Here is a 13,820-nt window from a genome sequence, read left to right on the forward strand (position 1 = left end):
ATAGGGCTAAGTGACAGCACATGTGAAAAAGACTTGGGTATACTAATAGATCACAGACTGAATATGAGTCAACAGTGTGATGCAGCAGCAAAAAAGGCAAATGCAATTCTAGGATGTATTAACAGAAGCATACAGTCTAGATCACGTGAAGTCATTATTTCCCTCTACTCCTCTTTGGTCAGACCTCATCTGGAATATTGTGTCCAGTTTTGGGCACCACATTTTAAAAAAGACATCAACAAACTGGAGCAAGTTCAGAAAAGAGCGACCAGAATGGTGACCGGTCTGCAAACCCTGTCTTATGAGGAAAGGTTGCAGGATTTGGGAATGTTTAGTTTGCAAAAGAGAAGACTGAGAGGAGACTTAATAGCTGTCTACAAATATCTAAAGGGCTGTCACATTGTAGAAGGATCAACTTTATTCTCATTTGCACAAGGAAAGACTAGAAGCAATGGGATGAAACTGAATGGGAAGAGACACAGATTAGATATTAGAAAAAACTTTTTGACAGTTAGAGTGATCAATGAGTGGAACAGGCTGCCACGAGAAGTGGTGAGTTCTCCTTCAATGGAAGTCTTCAAACAGAGGCTGGACAGACATCTGACTGGGATGATTTAGCGAATCCTGCTTTGAGCAGGGGGTTGGACCAGATGGCCCAGGAGGTCCCTTCCAACTCTACGATTCTATGATCGGGACAGTCCTACACTATTTAATATTAACCCCTTTCTGCCATTGGATGTACTATTCCATCCATGTGACCTGGGACTTAATTCCCATGGACGGGATCGTACGTCATAGCGATCATTGGCGCCCCCAAGGGGAGCGCCGCTGATCGCGGCCGGGTGTCAGCTGATTATCACAGCTGACACCCGGCACTATGTATCAGGGGCGGTCACGGACCGCTCCGGCACGTTAACCCCTGGCGCAATGCGGTCAAACATGATCGCAGTGTACCGGGGGATTAGAGAAGCATCGGCAGGGAGGGGGCTCCCTTCGTGCTTCCCTGAGCCCCCCCGAGCAGCGCGATGTGCTGCGCTGCTCTGCTCGGAGGGTCTCCTTCCCTGCAGGCCCCTGGATCAAAGATGACCGCGGGGGCCTGCAGGGGGGCGGCTTCCTCAGTGCCTGCTAAAAGCAGGCACGGAGGAAGTCTGTGCAGCGCCTGTCAGATCGCTGATCAGACACAGCTCTGTGTGAAGTGATGTCTTTCCCCCCCCCCGGGACAATAAAGTAAAAAAAAAAAAAAAAGTAAAAATAATTTATAAAAAAATTCCCAAATAAATTAAAAAAAAATCCCTAATAAATTCATTTTTTGGAAATAAAAAACAATAAAAGTACACATATTTAGTATCGTCATATCCATAACGACCCGCCCTATAAAACTGTCCCACTAGTTAACCCCTTTAGTGAACCCCTTAAAAAATAAACACAGCAAAAAGCAATGCTTTATCATCATACCGCCGAACAAAAAGTGCAATAACGCGTGATCAAAATGACTGATATAAATAACCATGGTACCGCTGAAAACGTCATCTAGTCCCGCAAAAAACGAGCCGCCACACAGCATCATCAGCGAAAAAATAAAAAAGTTATAGCTCGCAGAATAAAGCGATGCAAAAATAATTATTTTTTATATAAAATTTATTTCATTGCATAAAAGTGCCAAAACATAAAGACATAAATGAAGTATTGCTGTAATCGTACTGACCCGAAAGAATAAAACCGCCTTATCAATTTTACCACACACGGAGCGGTGTAAACGCACCCCCCAAAGAAATTCATGAAATGCTGGTATTTGTTCATTCTACGTCCCAAAAATCGAAATAAAAAGCGATCAAAAAATGTCACGTGCCCGACAATGGTACCAATAAAAACGTCAACTCGTCCCGCAAAAAATAAGACCTCACATGACTCTGTGGGTCAAAATATGGAAAAATTATAGCTCTCAAAATGTGGTGATGCAAAAACTATTTTTACAATAAAAAGTGTTTTTTAGTGTATGACAGCTGCCAAACATAAGAACCCGCTAAAAATAGGAAATCAAACCCCCCGTTATCACCCCCTTAGTTAGGGAAAAATAATAAAATTAAAACAATGTATTTACTTCCATTTTCCCATTAGGGCGAGTTAGGTCTGAGATTAGGGTTAGGGGTTTGTTGGAGTTAGGGTTGGAGTTAGAATTGGGGGGTTTCCACTGTTTAGGCACATCAGGGGCTCTACAAACGCAACATGGCGTCTGATCTCAGTTCCAGCCAATTCTGCGTTGAAAAAGTTAAACGGTGCTCTTTCCCTTCCAAGCTCTGCTATATGCCCAAACAGTGGTTTACCCCCACATATGGGGTATCAGCCTACTCAGGACAAATAAATTTTGGGGTCCAATTTCTCCTGTTACTCTTGGGAAAATAAAAAATTGTGGGCAAAAATATTTTTGTGGAAAAAAAATGATTTTTTTTATGGCTCTACGTTATAAACTTCTGTGAAGCACTTGGGGGTTCAAAATGCTCACCACACATCTAGATAAGTTCCTTGGGGGGTCTAGTTTCCAAAATGGGGTCACTTGTGGTGGGTTTCAACAGTTTAGGCACATCAGAGGCTCTCAAAATGTGACATGACACCCACAGACCATTCCATTAAAGTCTGCATTCCAAAACGTCACTACTTCCCTTCCAAGCTCCGACGTGTGCCCATACAGTAGTTTTCTTCCACATATGGGGTATCAGCGTTCTCAGTACAAATTGGACAACTTTTGGGGTCCAATTTCTACTGTTACTCTTGGGAAAAAAAATTGGGGATTAAAAGATCATGTTTGTGGAAAAAAATTTTTTTTATTTTCACGCCCCGGCGTTATAAACTTCTGTGAAGCACTTGCGGGTTCAAAGTGCTCACTAACCATCTAGATAAGTTCCTTGGGGGGTCTAGTTTCCAAAATGGGGGTCACTTGTGGGGGATTTCCACTGTTTAGGCACATCAAGGGCTTTCCAAGCGCGGCATGGCGTCCGATCTCAATTCCAGCCAAAAAAGTCAAATGGCGCTGCTTCCCTTCCGAGCTCTGCCATGCGCCCGAATAGTGGTTTACCCCCACATGTGGGGTATCAGCGTACTCAAGACAAGTTGAACAATAACTTTTGGGGTCCTGTTACCCTTGGGAAAATAAAAATTGGGGGTGAAAAGATCATTTGTGGAAAAAATATGATTTTTTAATTTTACGGCTGTACGTTATAAATTTCTGTGAAGCCCTTGGGCGTTCAAAGTTCTCACCACATATCTAGATAAGTTCCTTGGGGGTCTAGTTTCCATATTGTGGTCACTTGTGGGGGGTTTCCACTGTTTAGGAACATCAGGGGCTCTCCAATCGTGACATGGCGTGCGATCTGAATTCCAGCCAATTTTGCGTTGAAAAAGGCAAACCGCGCTCCTTCCCTTCTGAGCTCTGCCACGCGCCGAAACAGTGGTTCCCCCCATTTATCAGGTATCAGCGTACTCTGGACAAATTGCACAACTTTTGGGGTCCAATTTCTCCTGTTACCCTTGGTAAAATAAAAAAAATTGGACCTGAAGTATGGTAATTTTTTAGTGAAAAAGTTAAATGTTCATTTTTTTAAACATTAAAAAAATTCCTGTGAAGCACTTGAAGGGTTAATAAACTTCTTGAATGTGGTTTTGAGCACCTTGAGGGGTGCAGTTTTTAGAATGGTGTCACTTTTGGGTATTTTCTATCATATAGACCCCTCAAAGTGACTTCAAATGTGATGTGGTCCCTAAAAATAAAATGGTGTTGTAAAAATGAGAAATCGCTGGTCAACTTTTAACCCTTATAATGTCTTAACAAAAAAAAATTTGCTGATGTAAAGTAAACATGTGGGAAATGTTATTTATTAAGTTTTTTTGTGTGCCATATCTCTGTGATTTAAGGGCATAAAAATTCAAAAGAAATTGCAAAATTTTCGCCAAATTTCCTTTTTTTTTCCACAAATAAACGCAAGTTATATCAATGAAATTTTACCACTAACATGAAGTACAATATGTCACGAGAAAACACTGTCAGAATCACCGGGATCCATGGAAGAATTCCAGAGTTATTACGTCATAAAGGGACAGTGGTCAGAATTGTAAAAATTGGCCCTGTCATTAACGTGCAAACCACCCTTGAGGGTAAAGGGGTTAAACTGTGGGATGGCTTTTATTCTATTTTTGATCAAAAACAGTAATACTAAGAATTGTTATTTTTAAATGCACTTTTGCTTTTTACTTTAGTTACAGCAGGGTTTTTGCTTATTTTGTCTCTTGCAGGTTTTGTATGTTTTATGGCCAATGTGAACATGCGTTTATGTGCTGCATGTATACCAACTCAAACCAAGCTCAATTTTTGTGTTTTTTCACTTAATGAAAGTCTAGTATTCTTTTGGCATTTATCACCAACACACAGTAGAAAACACCTTTATATTAGTCTGCCTTTGGCGACATGCACATTCTTCTATACTTTAGTAGAAATATATCAATTGACTGCTGTGGTAAAGTGTTATCACATGTTATTTAAAGAAGTTGTCCACTACTTGGCCCCCAATAAAGCCTATACTCACCTCCCATGCTGGTGCCATTCCCACGGTGTCGGCACTCCGTTTCCCGTGCTGTTTTTGTGATACGTGATGCCGGCAACTAATCAGTGCCCCAGCTTCACTGTCGCCGTCTTCCTTGGACGACTTCTTACTGCTCAAGTCGATAGATCAGCTGCAGCCCAGACTTTCTCTTCATGTTTGATTTGTCCTAAGGAGGCGACAGTGACATCAGAGCTGATTGGGCGCTGGTGTCACAACTACACGGGAGCCCCGGGAGAGTGAGTGCCGATACCGAGGGAACGGTGCTGGCATGACAGGAGAGAATAAGCTTTATTATTTTATGGGGCCAAACCTTTTGATCAACAAGGGGTTTTCCTAGTAGTGGGCAACCCCTGTAAATTTGTAAAGCTTTGAGAGTATCAGCCCAATATGGGGGAAATAAAGCATACAACATTAAAAGCTTTAATCCAGCTGAGCAGCAATGCTTGGACTTTTTACTGTTTAAAAAGCTATCATGTTTGGCAGATAATATGCTCTGGGTAAAGGTTTTTTTGTTTTTAAGTTCAGTTTTACAGTTTTTAGCCAACAGGATTAATAGGTGTTCTTCCCATCTCAACCTTTAAATGAGACAAATAATGTTTCACAGTGACCACTGCAGAAAAAGCTACGGAAGCAGCCGAGAGATGCTGAGCTACACTGCACTGTGTCTATAATGCCCATTAATTTCTTTTAAGTTTTTTTTTATTCAAATAGATTTTTATTAAAGATAAACATAACAGGATACAATCCTTTCAGAATATATTCAATTTCCAATTAGCCAAACCCAATAACAACCCTGTCCCCTCCCCCCACCCTTTAGACAGCACATATTGATATTTCAAAATATCCCATCTCTACAGAATAGAGGTTATTTCAAATAATCCATCTTATATAGCGGTGCAAGAGAGTATATCCCTATGCGAGTTCTCAAGACCCTCCCTAGCAATTTCTAACGTCCCTATCCATATTCCAGCCATGGTGTCCACAACTTTTCATATAGAGCAGTTTTCCCCCTTTTCCTAGTTTAATGACACATTTCACTTGTTTGGTATATTCTCCCCTAGAAGACGGCTCTTCTCTTATCCAGCATCGTGCAATCACCTTCCGGGCCATATAAAGTAGTCTGGCAATTGCCTCATTCAAGGCATTATCCACGATTATCTCAACATATCCCAGCAGGCATACTACCGGTTCCCTTGGGATCACACATTTATATGCACCCTCAATAAGACTAAGGACCATTATCCAGAAAGAAGCCAATCTTGGACATGTTCACATCATATGATGTATACCTGCACATTCATTCCTGCATCGGGTACACTCTGAAGTAGGTCTCAGACCTAACTTAAATAACACGTCCGGGGACTTGTAGACTTTATGTATAATATATACAGGGGTTGGATAAAATAATGGAAACATCAACAAAAGTTAGTTTAATATGGTGTAGGTCCACCTTTTGCGGCGATTACAGCCTCAATTCTCCGAGGTATGGATTCATACAAGGTGTGAATTGTTTCCAAAAGGAATTGTAGCCCATTCTTCAGTTAAAACACCCTCCAGTTCTTTGAGCGACAATGGCGGCAGATATCAACGTCTAACTTGAATCTCTAAATTCGACCATAAATGCTCAATAATGTTGAGGTCTGGGGATTGTGGGGGCCAGATGAGATGCTCAACTTCATTAGAATGTTCCTCGTGCCATGCTTTAACGATTCTAGCTGTATGAATTGGTGCATTATCATCCTGAAAGATGGTGTTCCCCTCCGGGAACAGTGCTTGAACCATAGGATGTACTTGGTCGCCCAAAATGCCTAAATAATCTCAGCTGTTTTTTCTTCCATGAAGGGATCTCATTGGCCCGGCGGATCTCCACAAAATAGCACCCCAGATCATCACAGAACCTCCGCCATGTTTTACAGTTGGGAGAAGGCAGTCTGGATGGAATGCTTCTTTCGGCTGTCTCCAAACGTACACTCGGCCGGAGGTCGGAAATAGGGTAAACGATGATTAGTCTGAGAATATCACGTTTCCACTGCTCGAGGGACCAATTCTGGAGGTTTCTACACCACTCTAAACGCTTGGAAACATTTGTCATTGAGAGCAGCGGTTTTCTAATTGCAACTCTTCCATGGAATCCAGATTTGTGCAGCTCCCGACGAACAGTTTTCGTGGAAACTGGGTTCTGTAGGTATTCATTGAGCTCAGCAGTGATTTTCGGAGCCGTGGTCTTGCGATCCTCTCTCACAATTCGCTTTAGAGTCCGACGGTCTCTCTCAGTCAACTTCAACTTTCGGCCGGACCTGTGCTTTGCTGCGGACGTTTTTCCTTCTCTTTCAAACGCAGTCATTACTTTGGAGACAGTACCTCTTGACACGCCAAGCATTCGGGTACTTTGTTACACTAGCGCCTGCCATATGAGCACCAATAATTTGGCCTCTTTGAAAATCCATTGGCATCAGGTTCTCATCAATGTTCTTACAATTCTGCAAAACAAACAGTTAATTTACATACACATCACATAACACAAATAATCAACTACAAAACATTACCATATGTCACGGTTTGCATGTTTATAACTGGTTCGAAGATTATGATGCCAAAACGTTAGGTGTTTTCATTATTATGTCCAACCCCTGTAACTGAAACAGCCTACTCGGCTCACTCAACGATAGTCTTGGTACCCATTCCAGAGTGGAGTTCCATATGTCATCCTCCAAGGGGCTCAACTCCCTCTCCCATTTAGCCCTGGCTTTAATTGGAAATTTGAGTAGAAAAGTATGCAGCAAATCCCCATATAAGGAGGAAATTACCCCACTTGTGGTCCCGTTCCCCCATACATAATCCAGCACAATGTCCCCCTGAATAGTGAGGCACCCACCCGTTTTGAGCCATGCACGCATGCTTCATCTGCGCATATTGAAAGCTTCCTGATGCCCGGAGCCCAAATTCCAACTGTAATTGAGTAAAGACTTTCAGCCCCTACTGATCCATCAACTAATAAACGAACTGTATCTCTTTAGCCTGCCATTCCCTCAAACACCCCAGGGCCATAAATTCTGGTAGATTACTATTATTCCATATCGGTGAAAACTGAGTCAAGTGGGTAACCCCACAATTTATGTATTAGAGACAGTGTAGGGTATGTCTTCCGAAGTGCCCCCAAGGAGCCATCCTCTAAGCACTGTACCACAGGACGTCATTTCGTCAGTTCCTCCATTATATATTGTATCGCGTTGGAGGTCGCCCCATGTGCCCAGCCCCTTGAATGTTGGCACTGGGCCGCAAGGAAATATATTACAGGATTAGGCAGAGCCAGTCCCCCTCATCCTTAGGACGCTGGAGAGGCTCCAGCTTAATACGATGATGCTGTTTCCCCCCAAACTAAGTTTCTAAATAAAGAATTAATTTGTTTAAATTTCCCCTGAGGTATCCATATAGGCGCATTGTTTAGAACATACAATATTTTGGGCATCAAAATCATTTTAATAAGATTAACTCGGCCCACCACCCGACAAGTGTAGTTTATTCCAGGCACCTGCCTTCGCCTTCCTAAAATGGGGGTCAAATTCTTATCCAAAATAGTCTGTGATCGGTAATGATATCCATATACCCAGATACTTGAATTGTTCCACTACTCTAAGTCTGCCCCCTCTACATCACTATCCAATTTCATCAACTATACCATCAATGTTAAACAAGTTTGATTTAATCCAGTTAATCACCAGCCCTGACAGAGATCCAAAATTCTTAAGCTGTATAGCGCTCCTCACAGATGCCTGTGGATCACTTAAGAATAACAGGATATCATCTGCATAGAGCTTTATTTTTTATTCTACCGTCCCGTATTTAAATCCTAAGACTTCTGTAGATTGTTGTATTTTTGCGGCCAGCGATTCCACAGCCAAAGCAAACAAAAGAGGGGAGAGCGGGCAGCCCTGCCTTGCTCCTCTATGCAATTCTATAGTATGAGACAACACTCCATTCACCCTAATTCTAGCCAACCGTTGTGCATACAGTAATTAGACCCATGAGATGAACTGCGGGCCAAATCCAATACGACGTAAAATGCGCCACAGATACCCCCATTCTACACTATCAAATGCCTTGAGGGCATCTAACGATGCGATAACCCTCTGGCCAGAGTTGTCGGCATGCAGCTGCATATTCATAAAAATGCTTCTCAGATTGACAGCCGTAGACCTGTTGGGCATAAAGCCGGACTGATCCAGATGTATTAATTTGGAAATGATGCACATCAGCCGATTTGTCAACACCTTGGCCAGGAGTTTGACATCCGTTGTAAGCAGTGAAATTGGTCTGTATGATTCTGGCATTCGTAGGTCTTTATCTTCCTTTGGTAATACCACTATTATGGCCTCTCTCATAGATGGCAGTATCCCTCTTACCCTTGCCTCCTCCAACACCACTCTAAGTTTGGGTATTAGCACCTCCTCCATACCTTTAACCCTAGAACGCATACCTGGGGCCTCGCAGGCCCGCCCTGTTAATTGTTTTCTATTTTCTGCAAGATTACTTTAGTTAGAATTTTGAAACTCTAGGTATTCCTCAGGTATATAGTTGTTTGTCATTTCCAGTTGTTAATTTATTTTTATGTTACAGGCATTTCGGTATAACAACTCTTTTTTTGTGAATACCCCATATTCACATACCTGGGGCCTTTTAGGCCCGTACTAGGTTTACATGTGATCCTAAGTCTTTTTGTCTTCACTGTTGCTGGGGAAGACTTTGACTCAGTCTTTATGACTCTGCTGTTAGTATGAAGAGTGTGAATTCTGCCTGACTACATGGTCATGTGATCTTGGGAAGGAGGCTCCCTCACAACGTCATGCATCTCTGACATCATCATAGGTCCTGAACACTGTTCGTTTGCTACTTGTTGAAGAGACTTTGGAGGAAGGAGTCAGCTTTCTTGTTTCTTGAAAAAGAAACTTTCTGAGTTCCAAAAATCCAAAAGCTTCTACTGCACCTAAAAGAAAGTGGTGACCTGCTGAAGGTGAGAGGAAGGGGTCTGCACTTTACCCTTAGCACACACGCTAACAGAGTGTACAACCCTGATTGTAATTTTTTTTTTTTTCATTTTAGTTTACTGACTTCTAAGGTTACAATGGCACAGTCTACATCCAGGGGTTTGACTGACCAAGAAATCGAAGCAATCATTTTTGATAGTGATGAAGACAGTGAACTTTGCCTGATGAAGAGTACATGCCACCAGCTAATGTCTCTACTTCATCGTCCAGTGATTCTTCAGATGATGAAGACGTAATGGATCCAGCAGAACGTACAAATAGAACATCCAAAACTAATGTTTTTTTGGAACAGTACTGCTGAGGTTCTTGGACGAACCCCATCACATAATATTGTAAGAGTTGCTCAAGGAACTGTAGGAATTCCACAATTCTTGTCCAAAAGAGATATGTTCTGTAAATTTTTTTCAGATATTGTAGATGAGGTAGTTTTGTGTACTAAGAAGGAAAACGTATCGCTTCAGGAAGAAAAAAAACATGGAAAAATATAACAAAAAGAGGAACTGTATGCTTATATTGGTCTTACTCTTCTGGCAGGGAGTACAAAATCATACGATGTTCCTATCAGAGAACTCTTTATGAACCCTTTTTCAGATCCACATTACAAAGCTACAATGTCATGCAATAGATTTGAGGATATTCGGAGAAGCCTTCGTTTTGATGGCAAGAGAGCTTGTCCTGTCAGTTGTTGCGGTCATTAGTAAAGTAAAAAAGGAACCTTTGAAAAGAGATATTCCTGCAGCATGTTTACTGCAACTTTTATATAAAAAACTTTTAGACAAAAAAACATTATAAAAGAGTTATAGCGAATGCGTATATTGGGCGTTTTAAGCCCGTTCAGTTACTCCTTTGTTTTTTTTTTTGCACATAGTTATGTTTTGAATTATTCACATCTTAGGCTGTGTTCCCACTGGCGCTGGGGTCTGCCAGGAGGTGATCCGTAATGGATCTGATCTCTTGGTAACTCCAGTTAAGGCTGCTGGAATGCCGGAATTCCACCAGCCTTAGCTGGGGTCACCAGGAGGTCAGATCCATTACAGATCTCCTCCTGGCAGACACCAGCGCTAGTGGGAATGCATCCTTACTTTGCAATTTTCAAATAAACTTTGAAAATTATTTTTGTTTGCGTTATTCCAGGTTATTTGCACACGGGCCTAAAAGGCCCCAGGTATGTGAAAGTGTAGATTTTTATGGTTATGCGTTCTAGGGTTAAAGATCTCTGCTGGTAGCCCATCCGGCCCTGGTGCCTTCCCCTTTGCCATTGAACCCAGCACCCTACTTAACTCCTCATCCGTGATAGGCGACTCCAAGCTTTCCCTGTCGCCATCCTCCAGTCTGGGAAGTTTCACCCCCTCTAGGAATGCCACAATGTCCTCGGCCGATGTTCCTGCCTGAGAGGAATATAAATCTTTATAGAATTCAGTAAAAATATTCAAACTATCAGTCATCTTCGTGCCATCTTTCTAATTTAAAGAATGCACATATGGAGTTCCCCTCTGGGCTGAGGCCACCAACGACAACATATGGCCCACCTTTTCCCCATCCTGATAGGCCTGCTGCTGAAACTCCCTTTTCCTCTCTGCCTGTTCCAAAAGGAGTTTATTCACATCTTCCTGAGCTTCCCTTAGTCTTCTTCTAGCCTCTAAGGTGTTAAGTTTAACCATCTCATCCTCCACTTTCCTCAACTTCTCCATAGCTTCTCTAGTTGTTTTGTTCTCGACTTACACCTGTTAATATCTCTAAATAGCAGTCTTCTCATGTATGCCTTCATAGCATCCCAAATAACAGGTAAATCAGCGCTCCCTTCATTGATAACAAAATATTCCTCCACTTCCCATTGTATACTCTAGGTCCAAGCTGCATAGCCAAGTAGGCTGAAGTTTCCACTCTCCCCTGCGCCCCGCTTGTGTTCCCGCTGTCCGCAATTCTCCTTCAATTGGACTATGGTCTGAAATAGGCCGAGGCAAATATTTCACATCTCTTTCCATTGAATCCAACATCCCATTTCCAAGAGCCATGTCTAATCTGGACAGGGTGTCATATGCTGTTGAGTAGCACGAAAACAGAAAACCCCTTTCCCCAACATGTCTTACCCTCCACATATCTATTAGCCCAACTTCTTGAATATGTACCAAATGTAGTGATGCGACTCTGAGACCTAGTCTATTTTTATCCCAGTATTCGTCACATAAGGTCTCCAATAATTGAGAGGAAGTACCCCCCCTGCGTCCAGTCATTTCCAACACTTCCCAGATCTTCCTAGTAGAGTAAGGAGGTGTGATAAACATAGCCGCAACACACAGCAACACTCCAAATATTCTACATATCACAACCACGTATTGTCCGTCCGTGTCGGCATGTACATCCACCTCCTAACGCATACATGTAAAAATCAAGACCGCCACTCCCCTCGAGTATGTGGAGAAGGTAGAATGGTATGCTTTCTGTATCCAATTTCTACGCAATATATCAACTTTCTCCCTTACCAAGTGTGTCTCAAGCAAACATACCACCGAGGCCGTCTGATCCCGAAACATATTGGAGGATAGCCGCCCGTCTGGTCCTGTCTGCCAGGCCTCTTACATTCCAACTGAGTATTTTAATACGGTCCCCCATTACATCACTTAATAGACTGCGTTAGCCTCCCTCTCCCAAACACGCTGTCCATCTACCCCCTTCTAACTCCCAGATCCCTCCCAATCCCTTCCCAGAACTTATACTTCCTCCTCTCAAGTGGGGCTTCTCTTGCCCAGTGCAAACACTCTCCCATAACTAACGTAGTCTAAACTAATCCTCTATTTTGTACACTGGCAATGAGTATTCCTCAGCAATTTTCAGTCTCCTGCCATGTTGTAAACATCAAAATCGTAAATCACTCTGAAAATAACATAACAGTATAGAAATAATTCAATTCACAGCCACATACCACTATCTCCTCCTGCTGTCACACTCCTCTGTTACCGCATCTTAAAGCAGAATGTATATTATAATCACAGTTAGCAAAGTAAGGGCTTAATCCAACAAACAAAAGAACATAGGTGCAAGACTCGATCCTCATATCCTAGGTTTGAAATGGTGACTCGTGTATGGACCACCACAGATCCTCAGTCTCCCTTGGCCTTTAATTTCTTGGAATTGAGGTCTATCCACTGCGTAGCAACCTCTGGTGTTAGAAAAAAATTGAACCCTATCGAAGGCCACTACCCGTAGCCTCGCAGGGAACAGTATGGAGTATTGCACGCCCAGTTCCCGTAGGTGTCTCTTAAGGCTATGTGCCCACAGTAGCGTTTTAAACCCGACACAAAACCAGACTCCTTCCCAGAAAATGCACATTTTTTTCCGCGCGTTTTTTGCTCAAAAAACGCACGTTTTTGATGCGTTTTTTTTCTGTGCGTCTTCTGGACTATAGGAAATAATTTTGCGGCTTAGTCCGCATTTAGCTAATGAACATGCTGCGTTTTTAGCCGCTAAGCGTTTCCTTAGCGGTAGAAAACGCATCCATTGGCACAAAAAGGCCAAAAAGCATTAAAATGAATGGGAAGCTTATTTTAAGCGTTTTTGAAGCTGTTTGACCCCCTAAAAACGCTTAATGTAGGCACACAGCCTAAAACCAGTGAACCTCATTCTCTGCTTCTGAACTGCAGCAGAGTAAGCTGGGTATATGGCAATCCTCTGCCTGTCGATTGTGAGGTCCTCTATCCTGAGGTAAGCTAGGGATTTAATGTCTCAATCTGTATAATTTAGTATTTTTGCAAGCAGAGGACGGGGATTAGACCCAGGGATAGGAGGTTGTGGTGGTACCCTATGAGCTCTTTCAACTGCAAAGACTTGTCAGCGGCGCATCCCCAAACTTCTCCCTCAGCCAATTTTCAATAAACTCAGTAGGGTTCCTCCCCTCCGTTTTTTTCTGGTATTCCCACTATACGAAGATTGTTTCTTCTGGATCTATTTTCAAGATCCCCATTTTTTGCAGCCAGCTCTGACAATTGTTGTATGAACTTCTTTTCAGCTTTCTGCAGTTTAGCTACATGATCTTCTGTGGTGCTCACACTCTCCTCCACTGCACCCATACACATATCAGCCTTCTGCATGGCCGCATTAATATTTGCAATCCCCTTTTGCACATCCTGCACTTGCAGAGTCAGCATGTTTAAAGTCTGCTTACATGAGGACACCAGGATAG

This window comes from Dendrobates tinctorius, unplaced genomic scaffold (assembly GCF_039654945.1).
Source record: "Dendrobates tinctorius isolate UK_male_01 unplaced genomic scaffold, ASM3965494v1 ptg000029l, whole genome shotgun sequence".
Lineage (NCBI taxonomy): Eukaryota > Metazoa > Chordata > Amphibia > Anura > Dendrobatidae > Dendrobates > Dendrobates tinctorius.